The sequence below is a fragment of the Hordeum vulgare genome, chromosome 4H (genome assembly GCF_904849725.1).
Source record: "Hordeum vulgare subsp. vulgare chromosome 4H, MorexV3_pseudomolecules_assembly, whole genome shotgun sequence".
Taxonomy (NCBI): Eukaryota; Viridiplantae; Streptophyta; class Magnoliopsida; order Poales; family Poaceae; genus Hordeum; species Hordeum vulgare.
This window is the reverse complement of record NC_058521.1, coordinates 498,830,756-498,853,091: the sequence shown is the minus strand read 5'-3', so window position 1 is coordinate 498,853,091 and position 22,336 is coordinate 498,830,756.

Sequence of the window (22,336 nt, the reverse complement as noted above, 5' to 3'; positions counted from 1 at the left end):
TTCTCTTTCGATCTGAGATAATCTCTCTAGGTGAATCTGATCCTTTTCACGGTTATGAGTCTGAGACGGTCGTAACCCATCTTGCCAAACTACGCGATATAGCCAACCTTTTCACTAATGAGGAGAAGATCCGCCACTACTATATCCTTAAGTTGTTTCCTTTCTCTCTAAAGGATGATGCTAAAGCCTGGTTCACCTCTCTTGCTCCTGGATGTATGCGTAGTCTCGAGGAGATGGTCTATTACTTTTGTGAGAAATATTTCCCTGCCCATAAGAAGCAAGCTGCCTTGCAGGAAATATACAACTTTGCTCAACTCCAAGAAGAGAGTCTTCCACAAGCTTGGGGGAGGCTCATCCAGCTACAGAATGCTTTGCCTGATCACCCTCTTAAGAAGAACGAGATACTTGATATCCTCTATAACGGACTTACCGATGCCTCTAGAGACCACCTAGATAGTTGTGCCGGTTGTGTTTTTAGGGAACGAACTGTAGAACAAGATGAGACCCTACTGAATAACATCTTGATCAAAGATAATGCTTGGACTATTCCCGAACCACCTCCTAAGCCAACTCCGAAGAAAAGAGGTATTCTATTCCTCAGTCCCGAAGATATGCAAGAAGCCAAGAAATCTATGCAAGAGAAAGGCATTAGATCTGAAGATGTCAAAAATCTACCACCTATCGAAGAGATCCATGGTCTCGATAACCCGATACAGGTAGTAGAAGTGAATTCTCTGCGTAGGTTTGATGAGAGTGATATTGTGACAGCCCGATGCCGACGTTCCAGAAGATTCCCCTTCTATTCCGTTATCGTCGTGTGTCTATTTTCTTTTGTCGCATCATCATCGCATCATGCACATCATCTCCATTGCACCCGCATCCCGTTGCCGCCAGTTTTCAAAACTTGCATCCGTTAGTAGTTGCCGGTTCTCGTCGTTGTCCGTTCTGAGCCCGACCGCACTCGCACGCGCCCGCGGCATCGTTCGAAACCCTGTTTTAAAAGTGTGCGTAAAACTTTCTCTGATCGGTTTGAGATTTGACGTGCGGTCTTATTTTAATATAGCCAGGCCGCGTGTCGAATTTCGTCGCGATCGGAGTCCGTCTGGTACCCGAACGGTCGACCGTAGCGGCATCGTATTCGGTCTACCGTCGGACGTCTTTCGGTGTGTTATAAATCGTTGCCGTGCCGCCCGTTCCCCTCTCGTCTCCGGTAAACCCCTCTTGTCAGCCACTCGTCCGTCCCGCATTCGGAATTACTCGAATCCGACCCCGCGGTTGGATCCGGAACGCGATTCCGGCTAACCTAGCCCCCCATATGTCTATAAATAGACCCCCCGTGCCTATTTTTAGATAGCAGCCCCCTGCCTCGGGATCCGTGCCCCTTAAACCCTAATTCCCCCTGCCTCTCTTTCTCCTCCCACCCACCAGCCATCGGGCTCGCCGAGCCTGCAACTGGGCCGCCTAGCCCATCGCGCGCCGCCTCTCTCTCTCTGCCCGCAAGCCGCCGCGCCCTCTCCCCATGGCTTCCCCTGCTCCCGAGCGCCCCACCGGAGGGCCTTGCCTGTGCGCCGCCCTAGCTCCCCGTGCCGCCGCCAGCAGCTCGCCGGAGCCCCGCGCCCCCTCAGGCCCTGCTGCAGCTCGTCATCGCCGGTGCATCGCAGCCAGATCCGCGCCACCCCGAGCCGCTCCTTGCGCCGCCGCCAGCCGCCCGCCGTCGCGCTGCCGGGCCCCATCAGCCGCCCAAGCCGCCTCCTTCCCATTCCCGCCGGCCGCCGGGTGCCCCGTCATCGCCGGCTGCCAGGTAAGCCAGCGCCGCCGCCTCCTGGTCGGGAGGACGAGGGAGCCTCCGCGGAAACGACGACCGGTGCCTCCAGCGCGTGGGCCAGCGCCAGGTGGGCCGCCACCCAGCTTGGGGAGGACTCCAGCTGGCCTCCTCCTCCTCCCTGCGGCCCAAGCCCCTAACCGGCCCAAGGTGAGGCTGGCCATCCCCCGCTTTGTTTTTTTCTGTTTATCTTGCGCCCCTGTCGGCCCATTTAGTATTTTAGGTTTTTATTTCGTTTTAGATAATTCTAGTAAATATACATATATATAAACACGTGTAGTTTTAAATCCGTGTGTCGGATCGGAAAGTATTATATATGTAAAATGTGTAGTTTCTCGCGTAGAACCCGATTATAAGTCTTGCACATTTGTTTGACACCATTTAGCGTGCCGAATGCATAGTTTTACGTGCTGTCCTAATATGTTTTGCCCGTAGTTTATTTTTCGCGCGTGTCCGGATTGCCTGTATGCCGTATTAGAAATGCCCATGTTTTGGAAACTATTTTTCCATGTATTTTAGAGTAGACGTTGGTATTTTTGCGTGTAGGGAATTGCCTCTAGTTTATTTTCCCGTATATAGGTAATTTTCCCGCATTTATGTGTGGCTGTTGTGCAACCCCACATATTTTATATGTTTTTGGGGTAGAAAATCCATGGGATTTTTCTGTGAAATTAGTTTTAGCATTAGAGCAAGTTAGTTCGCGCGATATTTTGCCGTGATGCCCTTTTTTTTATTTTGTAGGATTTATTCCGTGCTTCGTTTGACGGAGTTGTCAACTAGGAAGTTGTTCTTGGGTGTTTAGACCAGCCTCCGGTATTTTTGGTTGCAATAGAAATGCATGTTTAGGTGTGGTTTGATTGCTCTCAAGTTGCTAGAAATAGTGCTGATTTGGAGGAACTGAAATATTTCTATGTCTGGAATCTGTTATTTTTGTTGTTGCTGTTTTTGTTTTGCTTCTATCTTGTGATCTGTAGCTCTTTTGACGTTGGTCCAATGGAGTTTGTTGTACCCCTTGTGTTTCTCTAGCATGCTGTAAATTTTCATGCCATTTGGAGTCCTGTAGCTATAGGTTTTGCTGCTGTCAATATAGCTTCAGATCGAAAACTGCACTTTCATGAGGTGTAATTTTCACTAAGTCTGAAATAGTGTGTGGAATGCCATTTTGTGACTTCTTTTCCTAGTGATCCATGATGCCATGCTAGTCGTTGTTAGTTGTTTGTAGTAGTGCGTCTTGCCCTCTTTCGTGCCATGCCTTGCTTGAGTTTATCGGAGTTGTGTAGCTCGTAGTTGTGGGGCGTAGAAAATGCTATGTGGCTGATTTTGGCAGATTGTAGTGTTTTCTTGTTTTGCTCGTAGTTGTTGAACCGTAGCTCCGATTTGATCGTGTCCTACATGAAACTTGCTTAGAATCTCGTGTAGTTTCTTTTTCTCTTGTTGTTTGTATGTTTTGAAGTGCTCGTAGCCGTCGTTGCACACATATTGCATTCATGCCATCATATCTTGCGGTGCTTGTAACTTTTGATCCGTAGCTCCGTTGGAGATGATCTTTATGTCTAGATTGCTTGCCATGACGCGTAGAATCACGTGAACCTATTTGTTTTTCTGTTTAACAACTAATTAAATGTGTTAGTTCAGATCTGGACAGAATTTTAAATTAACATGTGAGGTCGTTTCGGAGGTGCTATATGACATTTCCGACCTCATTTAAAATGCCTAGATAAGTAGATTAATTATGCTTCACCTCTTGCCATGTTTAATCACATTTAATATTGCCAAGTATCTAATCGGGATAGAACTAAATAATTAACATGGAGTTTCGTCAATATGCAACTCGTTGCATATTGAACTTCACTTAACGTGTAGTGTTTGATTGTGTGAATTGTCATGCCGTGACTTGCATGTATTCAGCTGCTCATGCATCATATGTGTTGTGCATTGTGTGGTGAATTCCGTGTGTTGATTTGTGTTTCCAGTCTGCTTCGTCTCGATGGAGTTCCGCAGCGTGCCGGATTGTGAGGACCCGTTCGACTACGTCGGTTCGTCTGCTTCACGGAGGCATTCTTCTTCCAAGCGGGATCTCAGGCAAGATGACCATTTCCCCAGATACCATTACTATCATTGCCATGCTAGTTTTACTGTTGCTGTCGTTTATGTCTCGTTGCCTACCACATGTTAAATATCAGCCTCTCAACATTTCCATGGAACCTTCAACCTGTTCGACCTAGCAAACCACTGATTGGCTATGTTACGGTTTGCTTAACCCTGTGTTAGCGTTGCTAGTTGCAGGTGCAGTTGCTTCCATGTAAAGACATGGGTTCCTTGTTATATCACCATATTAAAATGCTATTTAATTTAATGCACCTATATACTTGGTAAAAGGTGGAAGGCTCGGCCTTTCTAGCCTGGTGTTTTTGTTCCACCTTTGCCCCCTTAGTTTCCGGCTACTGGTGTTATGTTCCATAATTGAGCGCTTCTAACACGATCGGGGTTGTTATGGGGACCCCCTTAATAATTCGTTTTAGATTAAAGCTGGTCTGGCAAGGCCCAACTTTGGTACTACATTTGCCTAAACACCTAATAAAATTGCATAGGGACTTTCCGGACTGCGAGGATAATTTAATCAACCCCCCGGGCCAGTGCTCCGCATGAGTGTTGGTCCAAAATGGCAGACTACGGGGCCACCGCGGGGCAACCCGAGGTTTGGTTCTCCTAGTGTGACCCATCCATCGTGTCCTGAGAACGAGGTACGCGACTGCTATCGGGATCGTCGACACGTCGGGCGGCCTTGCTGGATTAGTTTTACCTTTAATGAAATATCTTGTGCATCGGGATTCCGATGATGCTTTGGGTAATCTCACAGTTGAGGTTTTCCACTAGGGAATCCCACGAGATCGCAAGCTTCGTGATTGAGGATTTCTATGCGGCTTGTGGTAATTTGTGATGGACTAGTTGGAGCACCCCTGCAGGGTTAAATCTTTCGGAAAGCCGTGCCCGCGGTTATGTGGCAACCTAGAAACTTTGTTTAACACTGGTTCTATATAACTTGAAGTTAACTTAATTAAAATATGCCAACTGTGTGCGTAACCGTGACTGTCTCTTTCGTGAGTTCCTTCTCCGATCGAGGACACAATGGGGTTATGTCTGACGTAGGTAGGTGTTCAGGATCATTCATTTGATCATGAGTAGTTACGTCCGTTATGCGCAGATCTTCTCCCTCTTATTTCTTGTACTCATAAGTTTAGCCACCAAATATATTGCTTAGCCACTGCTGCAACCTCACCACTTAACCTTGCCTCACCTACTAAGCTTTGCTAGTCTTGATACCTTTGGAAATGAGATTGCTGAGTCCCCTGTGGCTCACAGATTACTAAAACACCAGTTGCAGGTACAGGTAAAGGTTACTTGACGTGAGCGTGTTGATTGTACATTTGGAGTTGCTTCTTCTTCTTCTTCTTCTTCTTCTTCATCGATCTAGGATGGGTTCCAGGCCAGCAGCCTGGGATAGCAAGGATGGACGTCGTTCTTATTTTTCTCGTTTGTTTTCGTCCATAGTCGGACCCTGCTCTTACTCTTGATGTTTATGTAATGTACTGATGTGACTTTGATGTAGCTTGTGACGAGTGTAAGCCAATTCGTTATATATCTCTTCTTTTCAGTACATGTACTTGTAACGATATCCATTCTTGCGACACGACGAGATGCGCTTCTATCCCTGACGAGGCCCCCGTGCCAAATTGAGGATAGGGTCGCATCTTGGGCATGACAAGTTGGTATCAGAGCAGTACCGACCTAGGAGCCCCCTTGATTGATCGAACTTGGCCGAGTCGAGTCTAGTGAAAAACTGTTTTGAGTCTAGTTATATATCGGAGAGTAGGATTCTTTTTTCTCCTCTTCTATGCTCTGGTGAGGAATCTTGACGTAATAATTTAATTCTACTCCTCTTCTCACTCAAATTGTTTTTAGGATCACGCGGATATTTTTGGAATCTATATGATGCCGATGTGACGGAGTTCTGTCTTGGTGCCTCCTATCTGCTTTAAGTCTCAGGGGAGTTGAGCTCCAGGGGACTCTTGAGCACATCGTTATCATTCAGATTTCTTAGTATCTCAGAACGAAGGATGTTCGTAATTGCTTCAATACTAGTAGTGGCGAGATAACCCCGATGTCCCCAGTACTGGTGCAGATTGTTCGGGAGTATTGCCATACTTTGTATCGTTGTGATCACGAGGGTCTGTAGTAGATGAAGGTTCGAGATTCTGGTTGTGTGTTGACGGATGTGATACAGGTGACGGGTTAGTATAGGAGTTGTGTGATATTACTCCTTGTATCCGTGTACCAAATTGCATGACCAGATATTTCGGGAATTCATAGGTGGGAATTCAAGTAGTTACTTATAGGACAATCTTCCAACAAATGCATGATGTTAGGATGGGGTTCGACATCTAGTGGATTCTTGTCCACGAAAATATCGGACGGAATCTTTCTCATGAGTTTGTTCTGGCTAATTGCAAGCCGCACCCTTTGTTTTGTTGAATGTGGTAATTCGTGATGCTTCGATGTCAAGTGGTGATTTCAGATCTTTCCTAATCTGTGTTCTCATATTTTTATGTGAGAATGCAAATTCTTTTGTTCGTTCAATTGTCATATCAATTTTTGTCAACCGGAGTCATCTTATCAAATCCATTCAACCGGTGTGTTTCTCTCCAAGTGAACTTAATCCTCTCCAATTTTGCAAGATCGTTCTCTCATTTCATCCGGAGTTCGTCTTATCTGTCCCAAGTCGTCTTTGTTTTTCCCCGCCCTCTCGCCCTTTTTCTTCGGTGATTGGATTTCATCCAAGCGCATTCATTTCATTGTGCTTCCGCTATCTCTTCTTCGTTTCGTAGCCGGTGAATCATTGTGAAGATTCTTAGGAGATTCGTGTCATATTTGTTCATTCTTATAATCCGTACCGGTGAATTTAATTAAGTTGTCCATGTTCATCATATCCTATTCATCCTTGTAATTATTTCCTATGTTGGGAATTCTTATTAGCCTATCCTGTTATTCATTCAAGTCTTTCCTATCTGGAGTGCTGAAGATATCTCTGAGTTTCGAGTTTTCAATTCTTTTAATTATTTCGAGGTGCTAACCTCATCTAGTCTTCATTTGTACTGGTGCAACATCAATCTTTCTAGCAATCCTTTCAACGGTGGTTTTTTAGAGGGCCCATAACCCACAGGTTTTTCCCAGGATCTTATATAGCTGTGTAATTTTTTCCGGAGATCTCTATATCTTTTCAACTATGACGTAAGTATGAAGTTCATCAGTCATATCCCTTCGTCAAGATCTATTTGAATTAATTCTCATATTTGGCTCAACCTTGCATTCTTCTTTATTCTGGAGTGTCTCGGTTATTCTTGGTGGTGTTCTCCTCCTCATTTTCAGCTTAGAAGACCAAAGGAGTGTTTCTCTCAAATCTTGGTCTATTCTCTTGGATATTCGTCATTTCAGCTTCGTGTTATCATTTTGAATTTTTTTTCAATCATGAGTGATTCATTTCTTGCTATCCGGTGCTTTTCCGAATTGTTTTCATTCTCGTTCCTCCGAAGGCCATCATTTCTGAAGATTATTCATTCTCAGCTTTCAGCTTTCATCCTCAAATCTTCTCAATTGTTGTCTCTTCGTTCGTCTCTCAATTATTCTGGTGTCTTGTTTAAATTTCTCTCTCAGGTGGATCATGATCTCTTCATTCTCATGGGTCTCCATGCTTTCTTGGTATTCCCATTCAATTGTGAATTCTTACCGGTGCTTCCTTCAATTATGCATCAAGTGGTTCTTATCTTTCTCTCTCTTCAAGATTCTATCAAGAGGAATAAGGTGTATGCTAAATCCGTTGCTTGTCATCAGTTTAACTTGATGAAGGATAAGCATAACGTAATTCTTATTCTTGTTCATAGTAATCTGAATTCTTCTTTCGGAGTGGCTAATGATATCAATTCTTTTCTCTAGCGCTTATCTTTCTTTTCCGGAGTTTCAAGTTCTTGAAGTATCTCTTCGTGTTGCTTCATCTAAATCTTGGCAGGTCATAATCATATTCTTTTGTACCTTCATATCTTTGCATCGTTCATTTGTATACGGAGGTCCTTCTTGGTGGTACATCAAGGTTTTAATCCTTTATCAAATGTTCTTCAAGATTCTTGTTGGAGAACCTCAAGTATCCTTTCTCTTGCATTTATATGTGCAATTGTTCTTCCTTTATCCTTTGAGGTGGTATTATAGCATTCTTGTTAGTGTAGGAGCCTCGAAGAGTTTTCTTTTCAAGAATGAGATAATTAAACCCACCAATTCTTTGATCATGAGATATTTCAACCCATGATTTCTTCATTGAGCTATCTTGGTTTGGATTTCACCTAAAGCTTTTCCTATGGATTGTTGCTATCATGGTGCTTATCATTAATCCAAGTTCTCAATGTATCCTCTTGGTGTAAGAATTGTTCATATCTTGTTTCTCCCAATCTATCCTTGTTTCTTTTAGTGGTTGGATTTCCAACTACTAAGTCAATTCTCTGTCCGGAGGATCTTCAATTCTATTGTGATGATAGTTGTCATTCTTTTGCTTCATTCTCTTCTTCCGTTTGAGCTAGTTCATATTATGTTCTTCCGGAGGCATTGTGTTGTTGCTCTTTTGGGTCTATTATGTTGTTCTATCAAGATCATGGTGTTCCCTTGCTCTATTTACTTGTTTGTTGTGCATATTGTCTAATTCTCTCTTCTTATCGAATTTTTTGTCCCATTTTCCTACCGAAGTGCTGCCGAAATTTTCCGTGAATTCTTGCTTCCTTCTCATATCAGTCCTCATCTCTTTGCAACCTTCAAGGATTGTTGGTTTCACTCGTTTGTCAAAGAAGCAACTATGTTTTTACCTCTTGTTCTTTCTCGTCCTCTTCCCCCTTTCATTCTTGGATCACGGGGCGAGATCCTCTTGTAGTGTAGGAGAGTTGTGACAGCCCGATGCCGACGTTCCAGAAGATTCCCCTTCTATTCCATTTTCGTCGTGTGTCTATTTTATTTTGTCGCATCTTCATCGCATCATGCGCATCATCTGCATTGCACCGGCATCCCGTTGCCGCCAGTTTTCAAAACTTGCATCCGTTAGTAGTTGCTGCTTCTCGTCGTTTTCCGTTCTGAGCCCGACCGCACTCGCACGCACCCGCGGCATCGTTCGAAACCCTATTTTCAAAGTGTGCGTAAAACTTTCTCTGAACGGGTTGAGATTTGACGTGCGGTCTTATTTTAATATAGCCAGGCCGCCTGTTGAATTTCGTCGCGATCGGAGTCCGTATGGTACCCGAACGGTCGACCGTAGCGGCATCGTATTCGGTCTACCATCGGACGTCTTTTGGTGTGTTATAAATCGTTCCCGTGCCGCCCGTTCCCCTCTCGTCTCCGGTAAACCCCTCTTCTCAGCCAGTCGTCCGTCCCGCATTCGGAATTACTCGAATCCGACCCCGCGGTTGGATCCGGAACGCGATTCCGGCTAACCTAGTCCCCCATATGTGTATAAATAGACCCCCCGTGCCTATTTTTAGACAGCAGCCCCTGCCTCGGGATCCGTGCCCCTCAAACCCTAATCCCCTGCCTCTCTCTCCTCCCACCCACCAGCCGTCGGGCCCGCCGAGCCCGCAACCGGGCCGCCGAGCCTATCGCGCCGCCGCCTCTCTCTCTCTGCCCGCAAGCCGCCGCGCCCTCTCCCCATGGCTTCCCCTGCTCCCGAGCGCCCCACCGGAGGGCCTCGCCTGCGCGCCGCCCTAGCTCCCCGTGCCGCCGCCAGCCGCTGCCGGCAGCTCGCCGGAGCCCCACCCCCCCTCAGGCCCCGCTGCAGCTCGTCGTCGCCGGTGCCTCGCAGCCAAATCCGCACCGCCCCGAGCCGCTCCTTGCGCCGCCGCCCGCCGTCGCGCTGCCGGGCCCCATCAGCCGCCCACGCCGCCTCCTTCCCATTCCCGCCGTCCGCCGGGTGCCCCGTCGTCGCCGGCTGCCAGGTAAGCCAGCGCCGCCGCCTCCTGGTTGGGAGGACGAGGGAGCCTCCCCGGGAACGACGACCGGCGCCTCCTGCGCGTGGGCCAGCGCCAGGTGGGCCGCCACCCAGCTCGGCCAGGCCTCCTCCTCCTCCCTTCGCCCAAGCCCCCAACCGGCCCAAGGTGAGGCTGACCATCCCCCGCTTTGTTTTTTTCTGTTTATCTTGCGCCCATGTCGGCCCATTTAGTATTTTAGGTTTTTATTTCGTTTTAGATAATTCCAGTAAATATACGTATATATAAACACGTGTAGTTTAAAATCCGTGTGTCGGATCGGAGAGTACTATATATGTAAAACGTGTAGTTTCTCGCGTAGAACTCGATTATAAGTCTTGCACATTTGTTTGACACCGTTTAGCGTGCCGAATGCATAGTTTTACGTGCTGTCCTAATATGTTTTGCCTGTAGTTTATTTTTCGCGCGTGTCCGGATTGCCCGTATGCCGTATTAGAAATGCCCATGTTTTGGAAACTATTTTTCCATGTATTTTTAGAGTAGACGTTGGTATTTTTGCGTGTAGGGAATTGCCTCTAGTTTATTTTCCCGTATATAGGTTATTTTCCCGCATTTATGTGTGGCTTTATTTTTGTCGTGCAACCCCACATATTTTATATGTTTCCGGGGTAGAAAAATCCATGGGATTTTTTTGTGCAATTAATTTTAGCATTAGAGCAAGTTATTCGCACGATATTTTGCCGTGATGCCCTTTTGTTTATTTCATAGGATTTATTCCGTGCTTCGTTTGACGGAGTTGTCAACTAGGAAGTTGTTCTTTGGTGTTTAGACTAGCCTCCGGTATTTTTGGTTGCAATAGAAATGCATGTTTAGGTGTGGTTTGATTGCTCTCAAGTTGCTGGAAATAGTGCTGATTTGGAGGAGCTGAAATATGTCTAAGTCTGGAATCTATTTTTTTGTTGCTGTTTTGTTTTGCTTCTATCTTGTGATCTGTAGCTCTTTTGAGGTTGGTCCAATGGAGTTAGTTGTACCCCTTGTGTTTCTCTAGCATGATGTAAATTTTCATGCCATTTGGAGTCCTGTAGCTATAGGTTTTTCTGCCGTCAATATAGCTTCAGATCGAAAACTGCACTTTCATGAGGTGTAATTTTCACTAAGTCTGAAATAGTGTGTGGAATGCCATTTTGTGACTTCTTTCCCTAGTGATACATGATGCCATGCTAGTTGTTGTTAGTTGTTTATAGTAGTGCATCTTGCCCTCTTTCGTGCCATGCCTTGCTTGAGTTTATCGGAGTTGTGTAGCTCATAGTTGTGGGGCGTAGAAAATGCTATGTGGCTGATTTTGGCAGATTGTAGTGTTTTCTTGTTTTGCTCGTAGTTGTTGAACCGTAGCTCCGATTTGATCGTGTCCTACGTGAAACTTGCTTAGAATCTCGTGTAGTTTCTTTTTCTCTTGTTGTTTGTATGTTTTGAAGTGCTCGTAGCCGTTGTTGCACACATATTGCATTCATGCCATCATATCTTGCGGTGCTTGTAACTTTTGATCCGTAGCTCCGTTGGAGATGATCTTTATGTCTAGATTGCTTGCCATGACGCGTAGAATCACGTGAACCTATTTGTTTTGCTGTTTAACAACTAATTAAATGTGTTAGTTCATATCTGGACAGAATTGTAAATTAACATGTGAGGTCGTTTCGGAGGTGCTATATGACATTTCCGACCTCATTTAAAATGCCTAGAAAAGTAGTTTAATTACGCTTCACCTCTTGCCATGTTTAATCACATTTAATATTGCCGAGTATCTAATCAGGATAGAACTGAATAATTAACGTGGAGTTTCGTCAATATGCAACTCGTTGCATATTGAACTTCACTTAACGTGTAGTGTTTGATTGTGTGAATTGTCATGCCGTGACTTGCATGTATTCAGCTGCTCATGCATCATATGTGTTGTGCATCGTATGGTGAATTCCGTGTGTTGATTTGTGTTTCTGGTTTGCTTTGTCTCGATAGAGTTCCGCAGCGTGCCGGATTGTGAGGACCCGTTCGACTACGTCGGTTCGCCTGCTTCACGGAGGCATTCTTCTTCCAAGCGGGATCTCAGGCAAGATGACCATTTCCCCAGATACCATTGCTATCATTGCCATGCTAGTTTTACCGTTGCTATCGTTTATGTCTTGTTGCCTACCACATGTTAAATATCAGCCTCTCAACATTGCCATGGAACCTTCAACCTGTTCGACCTAGCAAACCACTGATTGGCTATGTTACTGCTTGCTTAACCCTGTGTTAGCGTTGCTAGTTGCAGGTGCAGTTGCTTCCATGTAAAGACATGGGTTCCTTGTTATATCACCATATTAAAATCCTATTTAATTTAATGCACCTATATACTTGGTAAAAGGTGGAAGGCTCGGCCTTTCTAGCCTGGTGTTTTTGTTCCACCTTTGCCCCCTTAGTTTCCGGCTACCGATGTTATGTTCCATAATTGAGCGCTCCAAACACGATCGGGGTTGTTATGGGGACCCCGTTGATAATTCGTTTTAGATTAAAGCTGGTCTGGCAAGGCCCAACTTTGGTACTACATTTGCCTAAACACCTAATAAAATTGCATAGGGACTTTCCAGACCCCGAGGATAATTTAATCAACCCCCCCGGGCCAGTGCTCTGCATGAGTGTTGGTCCAAAATGGCAGACTACGGGGCCACCGCGGGGCAACCCGAGGTTTGGTTCTCCTAGTGTGACCCATCAATCGTGTCTTGAGAACGAGGTACGCGGCTCCTATCGGGATCGTCAACACGTCGGGCGGCCTTGCTGTATTAGTTTTACCTTTGATGAAATATCTTGTGCATCCGGATTCTGACGATGCTATGGGTAATCTCAGAGTTGAGGTTTTCCACTAGGGAATCCGACGAGATCGCGAGCTTCGTGATTGAGGATTTCTATGCAGCTTGTGGTAATTTGTGATGGACTTGTTGGAGCACCCCTGCAGGGTTAAATCTTTCGGAAAGCCGTGCCCGCGGTTATGTGGCAACATGGAAACTTTGTTTAACACTGGTTCTAGATAACTTGAAGTTAACTTAATTAAAATATGCCAACTGTGTGCGTAACCGTGACTGTCTCTTTCGTGAGTTCCTTCTCCGATCGAGGACACGGTGGGGTTATGTCTGACGTAGGTAGGTGTTCAGGATCATTCATTTGATCATGAGTAGTTCACGTCCGTTATGCGTAGATCTTCTCCCTCTTATTTCCTGTACTCGTAATTTTAGCCACCAAATATATTGCTTAGCCGCTGTTGCAACCTCACCACTTAACCTTGCCTCACCTACTAAGCTTTGCTAGTCTTGATACCTTTGGAAATGAGATTGCTGAGTCCCCTGTGGCTCACAGATTACTACAACACCAGTTCCAGGTACAGCTAAAGGTTACTTGACGCGAGCGCGTTGATTGTACATTTGGAGTTGCTTCTTCTTCTTCTTCATCATCGATCTAGGATGGGTTCCAGGCCGGCAGCCTGGGATAGCAAGGATGGACGTCGTTCTTATTTTTCTCGTTTGTTTTTGTCCATAGTCGGACCCTGCTCTTAATCTTGATGTTTATGTAATGTACTGATGTGACTCTGATGTAGCTTGTGGAGAGTGTAAGCCAATACTTTATATATCTTTTTTTTTCAGTACATGTACTTGTAACGATATCCATTCTTGCGACACGACGAGATGCGCTTCAATCCCTAATGAGGCCCCCGTGTCAAATTGAGGATAGGGTCGCATCTTGGGCATGACAGATATTCCCTTCGACAAACCTGCTAGTCTATGCTTTGATGAATTTGACAACTTTGTTGCCAAACAACAGCAAGAACAGAGTTCCAGTGATTATGTTAGCAGACATTTGGAACAAAGTACTCGTATGCTTAGCCATTTAAGTGCTTGTGTAGATAGAAATGTCAATGATCTGAAGCTTCTGAGTAAACATGCCTCTATGATTACTACTCAGGTAGAACAAGTACTTCAAGCTCAGAATGACTTGCTCAATGAATTAAATGACAACTTTGTGAGAGTCATTACTAGAGGAGGCAAAATGACTCAGGAACTTTTGTATCCTGAAGGCCACCCTAAGATAATTGATCAAGATTCTCAAGGAATCAATGCTGATACACCCAGTCATCCTAAGGAGAAGAAGAAGGATGATAGAAGCCTACACGCCATTTCACCAAATACTGTCACACCTGAAGAACCTAATGATATTTCTGCGTCTGATGTAGAAACACAATCTGGTGATGAACATGAACCTGGTGACAATATGGACAGTGATGTTCATAATAATGCTCAACCTAGCAATGATGAGGATGTGGAGATTGAACTGTAACATCCCAAATTTTGGAATGTTAATATAATTATTAGATTGCTTGTTTGTTTGATTGAGTGATTGAAACTTGAGTGAAGTTTGAAACTTTTCAAAAACTTTTGAATGAGAGGGAATAAAATGGCTTTCCCCTTCTCCCGTGAATTGAAATTCATCCATTTAGAATCAATGAGAGAAGATGACATGACTTCTTGAAATTATAAAGATTTTGAATGAAGGTGGCATTTGAATTTTTTTCAATTGTTGTTTTGCAAATTCGTTTTCTTTTTCACTCACGGAGTGCCGGGATTATTATCTTTCCAAGCAAGAAAGAGTGGAGGAACATGACCCTCCAAACCAGAGGCATTTATTTGAAGTATTTGAACCATAAAACCCCAGGGTTTATTTGAAAATTATTTGCAAAAAGAAATAAAGCATTTAGGGGATTTTCTGAAAAACATTTTTTTTAAGTTTTTATTTTTGCCGTGGAAAAATGCCCATCATTTAGATTTTATTTTTATGATAATTTTAGTATATAGAAACTCTATATTCCGAATTTATTTAGTTTCCCTTTTAATTGTTTACTTTTCGGTTTTAAAAATAGGAAAGGAATCCCCATTATTTGGAAACTAGAGCAGGCCCATTAAGGCACTTTCCCAAAATTGGCCCAACCAACACTTCTTCTTCCTCCTCTCGTTCCTTTCCTTCCCAAGCAATGGCAGAAGCTCCATGAAAGCTTCCCTCCCCCGATTCGCGGTATTAGTTGCCTCCCCTCGCCTCCCGTCGCCCATATAAGAACCCCCTCGCCCTCCTCGTTCCATTCCCCTAGCTAAGTCCTCTTCTCCCCGCCCGTAGCCTCGGCGCCACCATCGCCATCTTCTCTGTCGACACGAGCTCGGCAGGAGCTTAACCACCTCGCCCCCCTGCAGGTCCCTCCCCTCCCTAGCAAGCCACCCTACCCCGCTGCACCACGACTGCCACCCTTCCCCGTCGCCCCACCCCCCATCGACCAGGAGCTCTCCCCTGCACCCCTCGCCAGGAACAACCCCTGCTCCTCCCCATCGCCCTGCAGTGACCCCCTGCACCTCGCCCCCTAGGGACTCCCCCCTCCTCAACCAGCCCGTCCCTTGCCGGAGTGCCCTCTCCCCCTCGCCGACGCAGCTCACCATCGCCAGGGGAAGCCCCTGCTGCGTTCAGCCACGGGAGGTAACCCATCGTTCCTCATTTTTTCTTTTTGTTTGTATTGTTTTTTTGTTTTGTTAGTCTACCATTAGATCTAGATCCAACAGATCACATTAAAAGAAACTTACCCCTTCGGTTCTTGTAAAAGATTTGGTGGTTTTTCTTGTTAGCCGACGTGTATTGGATAGTTTACGGACGTTTGCCAAAAACGTGCACACATATTAGCCAATCAGATCTTGCCACGTCGCCATTTTTGTTTTCAGATTAATTCTGTAACAGATTTAGTCCCGTTTTTGTTTTCTTTATAACTTTTGATCTAGAAGTCCAATGATGCTGATTCTTTTTGCGTTAGATCACAATTTTATTGTAGTTTCCGAAACTATATATTTTGTCTATGTTTGGATTTATAAAAATAGAGTTAGATCAGATTTGAATTAAAGCTTGTTTTGCTTATTCCGGGAGTTTAAAAATAGCTTTTAATTTGATTCTTTTTGCTGCTGCTTCCTAGTGATCATATCTTTCTGTAGTTTATGTTTCAATTGGTTTTAAATATTTTTACGTGGGGTTTTATCAAAAACAGATTCTGTTTTGATTAGGTGAAGTGAATTTCTTCACTTTATGCAATAGTAGTTTTATGCTAGTGATGTTATTTTGCTTGTTAATGATTGTAGTGCTTATGGTGTGTAATTGTTTGTATCGATAGATCACCCGGAGTGCGAAGCGTGCTACTTAGAAGTGCTTGATAACGACAACTATCAGCAAGGCAAGTCATTTGATCATGTATCACCTATGTTTTCATGCATCGTAGTTCTACCTTCCTATACCCATTTGCATGCTGACTAGGTACTTGGAAAAATATGGTTGCTTGATGTAGTATGATGTGGTAGGCACCCCAACAACCCTCTTACTTGGCCCGGGACGACGAATTCTATTATGCTATGCTTGTGTAGACGGGGTTCTGGTTGAGAGCCTATCACGAGTGACGCGAGATTTACTTAATAACCAAGACCGGTTAAGTCAAGACTTTTCAAGACCTCGTGATGCAATGCAACTCTGGGTGAAGGACGGTTTAGATGGGCTCCCTGGAGAAACCAGTGGATGACTCGGGATGCATGGAGACGTGTCATGACATCTTGTGGAAAGCTTCACCCAGGCTCGAAGAGGTGGACGGAAGCTTCAAGACCCAAGGCTTACCTGCACAACCACAAGTCATTATGGGCTCTGGCTTGGTTGGACAACGTGGCGACTCTGGACAGGCGGTGCTAGCAGATGTAGAAGAACGGTAGGATTGGATGGGCACCGACAGGGGATCAGAGGGACCCGTTGAAAGACCATGTTTTGATCATCCGGTCTTCAAACACCCTGAAGTGCGAGGACATATTCGGAGGCGAGCATATCTTGTGGGGAATGTGTGCAAAACTCTGTAGAGTACTCAAACCTAATCGATTAGCCGTGTCCACGGTCATGGACAACTTGGGCCGAAGGCACTGAAATTTTCCTGAACTCTCAACACAATTTAATAATGATGTGGGAATTATTGACAACTCGGGTACGAGAATTGGTTGGCGGAACCATCTCATTAACAACAAACAACGTAGTAATATTTTGCTTTTAACCCTCTCTTGATGTAGGAGAAAACTTGCTTTTCGCTAAAAACTTATAGCCCCACCTGCCATATATGCATGTAGAATAGATGATTATTATTTCACCCCCTCTCTTTGATGACTTGCCGGCATATTCAATATGCTGACCTACACGGCTGCAACGTCTTATGTTGCAGATATTTTCTTCGATGAGTAAGAGTACGATTCAGGGTTACGGTCCGCACTCAACCTGCCGTTGGTGTTTATTGGGACTCCACTCCCTTTGACTATTTCCGCTCAGATTTTTAAGGTATATATCAGTTTTACGCTATTTACATGTGATTGCACTTTGATATATACATTGATGTACTGTGTGTGCCAGCATACTGATCCAGGGATGGCACAGATACACAGAGGCTTGACTCGTTTTGAGTCGGGTTGCTACAGATATGGTATCAAAGCACATGTTGACTGTAGGACGTGACCCTAGAAACTAGAAACTTCTTAGGATAGGAGCTCCCAAAAATCTTATTTTCGAGAACACCTTTCACTTCTCATCTCTTCTGATTTCATCAAATGTTCTCTCTCACCTCAAATAGTTATACAATCCGCTTACCCCTTTGACCTCATGAAGAATCAACGGAGTTCTACTTCAAAGTAAAGAGGATTTCACCACGCATTTGAAGAATTGAAGCTACACCAACAGAAGACTCTTAAGACCCGAAAAACTCGAAGACCCTGAAGTGTTCGAATAATTATATGACCATTAGAAGTCCAAGCCCCTTTTATATACCCAGGTTAGATACGGTGATTTGTGAGCCTCATTGGTGTGTGTTTTCCGACAGCCACAAATAAAACCTATTCTCAAAAATATTGTTTGTATTGTGTGTATCTCCCACCCCCTCTTACCCGTCGCATCCCCAAAACCTCAACCCTACTAGATGGAGTATGAAGCTGGACTTGTAGTCTCTGGACCAATGACCCAGCTGGAGGCTGAAATATGGATTCAGAACATGGAGAACCACTTCCTGAGAAACTTGATCTCAAGGAAGTATGAAATGGAACACGCTCTCCAGTACTTTACCCGAAGTGCTGCTATCCGGTGGAAAATGCACCATGCCATGCAAGGATTTAGTGGAGCAGAAACTTGGGACGAATTCAAGGACATTGTGATAAGATCCCGACTTATTCAGAAGTGCTATGATAATCCGATGAAGAAGCCTTGTGCATGCAAGATCTGTGGAGAAATAGGACACACCCAGGAAGAACACCAAGATGGATGCTCTAATTGTGAAGAGAATCACCCAGCGGAGGAATGCCCAACTAGTCAGGTGACTTATTTCTTGTGTGAAGGAATCACCCACTACCCAGCTCATTGTCACATTTACCCCAAGGTGCAACAAGTTGTCAAGCAGCACAAAGATGCAATGAAGGAAACACTTAAGAAGAAGATTCTAGAAGAACCTGTGATGAACGAAAATATAGAAGACCCTGCTGAACAAGGTTTGACCAGATTTTTCTCCAATGCGTGTTACTCATGTGGAGAAGAAGGACATTATTCACAGGATTGCACGAAGGGAAGCCATGAGTATCTGGGAAACTGCCCGACGAAAAAAGTGGAGCTTGATCCACTTGAAATAGAAGAACTGGCCAAAATGAAGGAGCCCGGAAAGAAGAAAAATTACCCTCAAAAGGGCCAAATCTCTGCAGATAAAGACCTGAGTCATGTCAGATGTATCAGGTGTATGGAATTTGGCCACTACAAATACATGTGTTCGAGAAGGAAGCCGGAAACCCAAGGAGCAAAAGCAAACACTAAGAAGCCTCGACACTTGTCAGAACTCATTTTATTTCGTTGCAAGGAATCAAGACATTATGCTAATGATTGTCCACATGGGAAGAAAGCTAGAATGGAGTAGTTAAGTTTTGACCATAGCAATAAGCATAATCTGAAGCACTCTTGTTTTTCATGAGATCATGGAGTTGAAATTTTTGTAACAGAAGTCTCTGAGGTTGTAATAACTCATGAATCAATAAAATTGTTGTGTCATGATATCCTATGTTGAAACTGTATGCATTGTTTTCTCTACGAGCAAAGGTCTCTGAACATTTATGAGGATATGAGAAAATATGGTCTATGCAGGAATGAGTATAATTCATTTTAAGTGTGGTAGTAATCGGTAAACCCAAAAGATCCACTGAGTAGGAATGTACCATGATTACCAAGGAGACACATACATTCCTCTGAGTACCTATTCTCTGACACCTGCAGATGACAACCCTCTACGAGTCATTCCTTAAGGGCCCAGAAACGATCATGACCCTGACTAGTGATCATGATTACCCGAAAATCCTGAAGGACATGATGAAGCACATTCATCTTGAAGGAGATGCAGTCTACAAAGGCTACCCGTTCATGGAAAATGGAGTGGAACTTTGGTATGTGGAAGTACACCTCCACCATGTGAAAGGAGTTTGTCCAAAGACTATGGGGCAATACCTTTTCATTTCACGTGTACCACGAGCAATTTTCTTTGATGCTGTTCGTGAAGCTGCCATGGAAGCCATACGTCAGATTGGAGAAATACTTGAAGCAACACTCCGTCATACCCAGGAATACCTGAGTGAAGTGCATGCGGAGATGATGGAAATGAAGCTCATGGCCACCATGACGAAGCAAAAAGATGGATGATTTCAAGGAGCACCTTGGAAAGTTCGTGTGGAACTAAGGTATCTCCAAGGGAGACAAATGAATAAAGTTGGCAGGAATGCTTGACCATACCGAACAATGTGGATGGCAGCATTTGTAATAAAGTTACTTTTGAATTTGGAGTTTTGAGAAGAAATTAAGGATGTAATAAAGGATTGAATATGAAATGAATATGATTTATGGATGAAGCAATACCTTTTATGGTAAACACACCCATGGAAAAAAGAAAAGTATCCCACGGAATGGCGTGCGAACCAAAAATAGGTGTGAGGATTTTTTTATATGATGGTTACCCAAGAGTATGATGGAATGAAACACTATAGGATTTAAGGGGTAGTGATTCCAAGTATGCCTGCAACCCACAGACCTCGGGACTAATAAGGATCAAGTACTACCTATTTGGAGAAGGAAACTTGGAAAAAGCTAAGATGGATTAGCAAACGTTTTCTTAGGAGCATACGAAAACCCGAGAGTTGTGAAGATACGATAGATGTTTTGTTCAGCTTGCAGAAACAATGGATTATCCGAACTTCGTTCATGGGCAAGAAAAATTCTGGAATGCTTGTGAGGATGCCCAAGTGTTAGAATGCGAGATTTGCTAAACCTTATATAGAGAAATGATTTGGGTGCGGAATGGATTGATCACCATGACGACTTACTCTTATCATTTATCTTGCTATTCGGAATGATAAATCTGAGAGACTTACCCATAGTCAGAGACGACGTTCTTTGAAGCTTTTGTTTAAGCCTTACAATGGTATGATGAAAGCCCATGTACATGGCACTTGTTATCACGCGTAAGAAATATTACGGTGAGGATGAAACCAAGACCCCTCTCTCCGTAGGATAACCACAAATGGTAGACCACCATGGGAATCATCGATAGGTTATTTAGAATTGACCACGAGACTGTCAGTTAAGAAGACCCAGTAAAGGAAGAAGCTTATATCAACAGAAGAACCCTCGTTTTGATGGAGACGTTATGAATATAACGGAAGATATGAAAACTGTGAGGAGTCAGATGCCAAAACCCCAGGGGATTGTTAAAGTTTTAAGGGACCAGCAATCTTCATTTTAACTGTGGTAGCATCCCACTTTGCTGGAGGTTGGATTTGTTAGAAGACCCCCAAACCCTAACCTTTCTTTCTAGCCTCTTCGGATCTCGAGGACGAGATTCATTTTAAGTGTGGTTGGTTTGTAACATCCCAAATTTTGGAATGTTAATATAATTATTAGATTGCTTGTTTGTTTGATTGAGTGATTGAAACTTGAGTGAACTTTGAAACTTTTCAAAAACTTTTGAATGAGAGGGAATAAAATGACTTTCCCCTTCTCCGGTGAATTCAAATTCATCCATTTAGAATCAATGAGAGAAGATGACATGACTTCTTCAAATTATAAAGATTTTGAATGAAGGTGGCATTTGAATTTTTTTCAATTGTTGTTTTGCAAATTCTTTTCTTTTTCACTCACGGAGTGCTGGGATTATTATCTTGCCAAGCAAGAAAGAGTGGAGGAACATGACCCTTCAAACCAGGGGCATTTATTTGAAGTATTTGAACCACAAAACCCCAGGGTTTATTTGAAAATTATTTGCAAAAAGAAATAAAGCATTTAGGGGATTTTCTGGAAAACATTTTTTTTAAGTTTTTATTTTTGCCGTGGAAAAATGCCCATCATTTAGATTTTATTTTTCTGATAATTTTAGTATATAGAAACTCTATATTCCGAATTTATTTAGTTTCCCTTTTAATTGTTTACTTGCCGGTTTTAAAAATAGGAAAGGAATCCCCATTATTTGGAAACTAGAGCAGGCCCATTAAGGCACTTCCCCAAAATTGGCCCAACCGACACTTCTTCTTCCTCCTCTCGTTCCTTTCCTTCCCACGCAATGGCAGAAGCTCCATGGAAGCTTCCCTCCCCCGATTCGCGGGATTAGTTGCCTCCCCTCGCCTCCCCTCGCCCCTATAAGAACCCCCTCGCCCTCCTCGTTCCATTCCCCTAGGTAACTCCTCTTCTCCCCGCTCGTAGCCTCGGCGCCTCCATCGCCATCTTCTCTGTCGACAGGAGCTCGGCAGGAGCTTAACCACCTCGCCCCTCTGCAGGTCCCTCCCCTCCCTAGCAAGCCACCCTACCCCGCTGCACCACCACCGCCACCCTTCCCCGTCGCACACCCCCCATCGACCAGGAGCTCTCCCCTGCAACCCTCGCCTGGAACAGCCCCTGCTCCTCCCCATCGCCCTGCAGCGACCCCGTGCACCTCGCCCCCAGGGACTCCCCCCTCCTCCACCGGCACCTCCCTCGCCGGAAAGCCCTCTCCCCCTCGCCGGCGCAGCTCACCATCACCAGGGGCAGCCCCTGCTGCGTTCAGCCACGGGAGGTAACCCCTCGTTCCTCTATTTTTCTTTTTGTTTGTATTGTTTTTTTTGTTTTGTTAGTCTACCGTTAGATCTAGATCCAACAGATCACATTAAAAGAAACTTACCCCTTCGGTTCTTGAAAAAGAACCGGTGGTTTTTCTTGTTAGCCGACGTGGATTGGTTAGTTTACGGACGTTTGCTAGATAGCCAAAAACGTGCACACATATTAGCCAATCAAATCTTGCCATGTCGCCGTTTTCACTTTCAGATTAATTCTGTAACAGATTTAGTCCCGTTTTTGTTTTCTTTATAACTTTTGATCTAGAAGT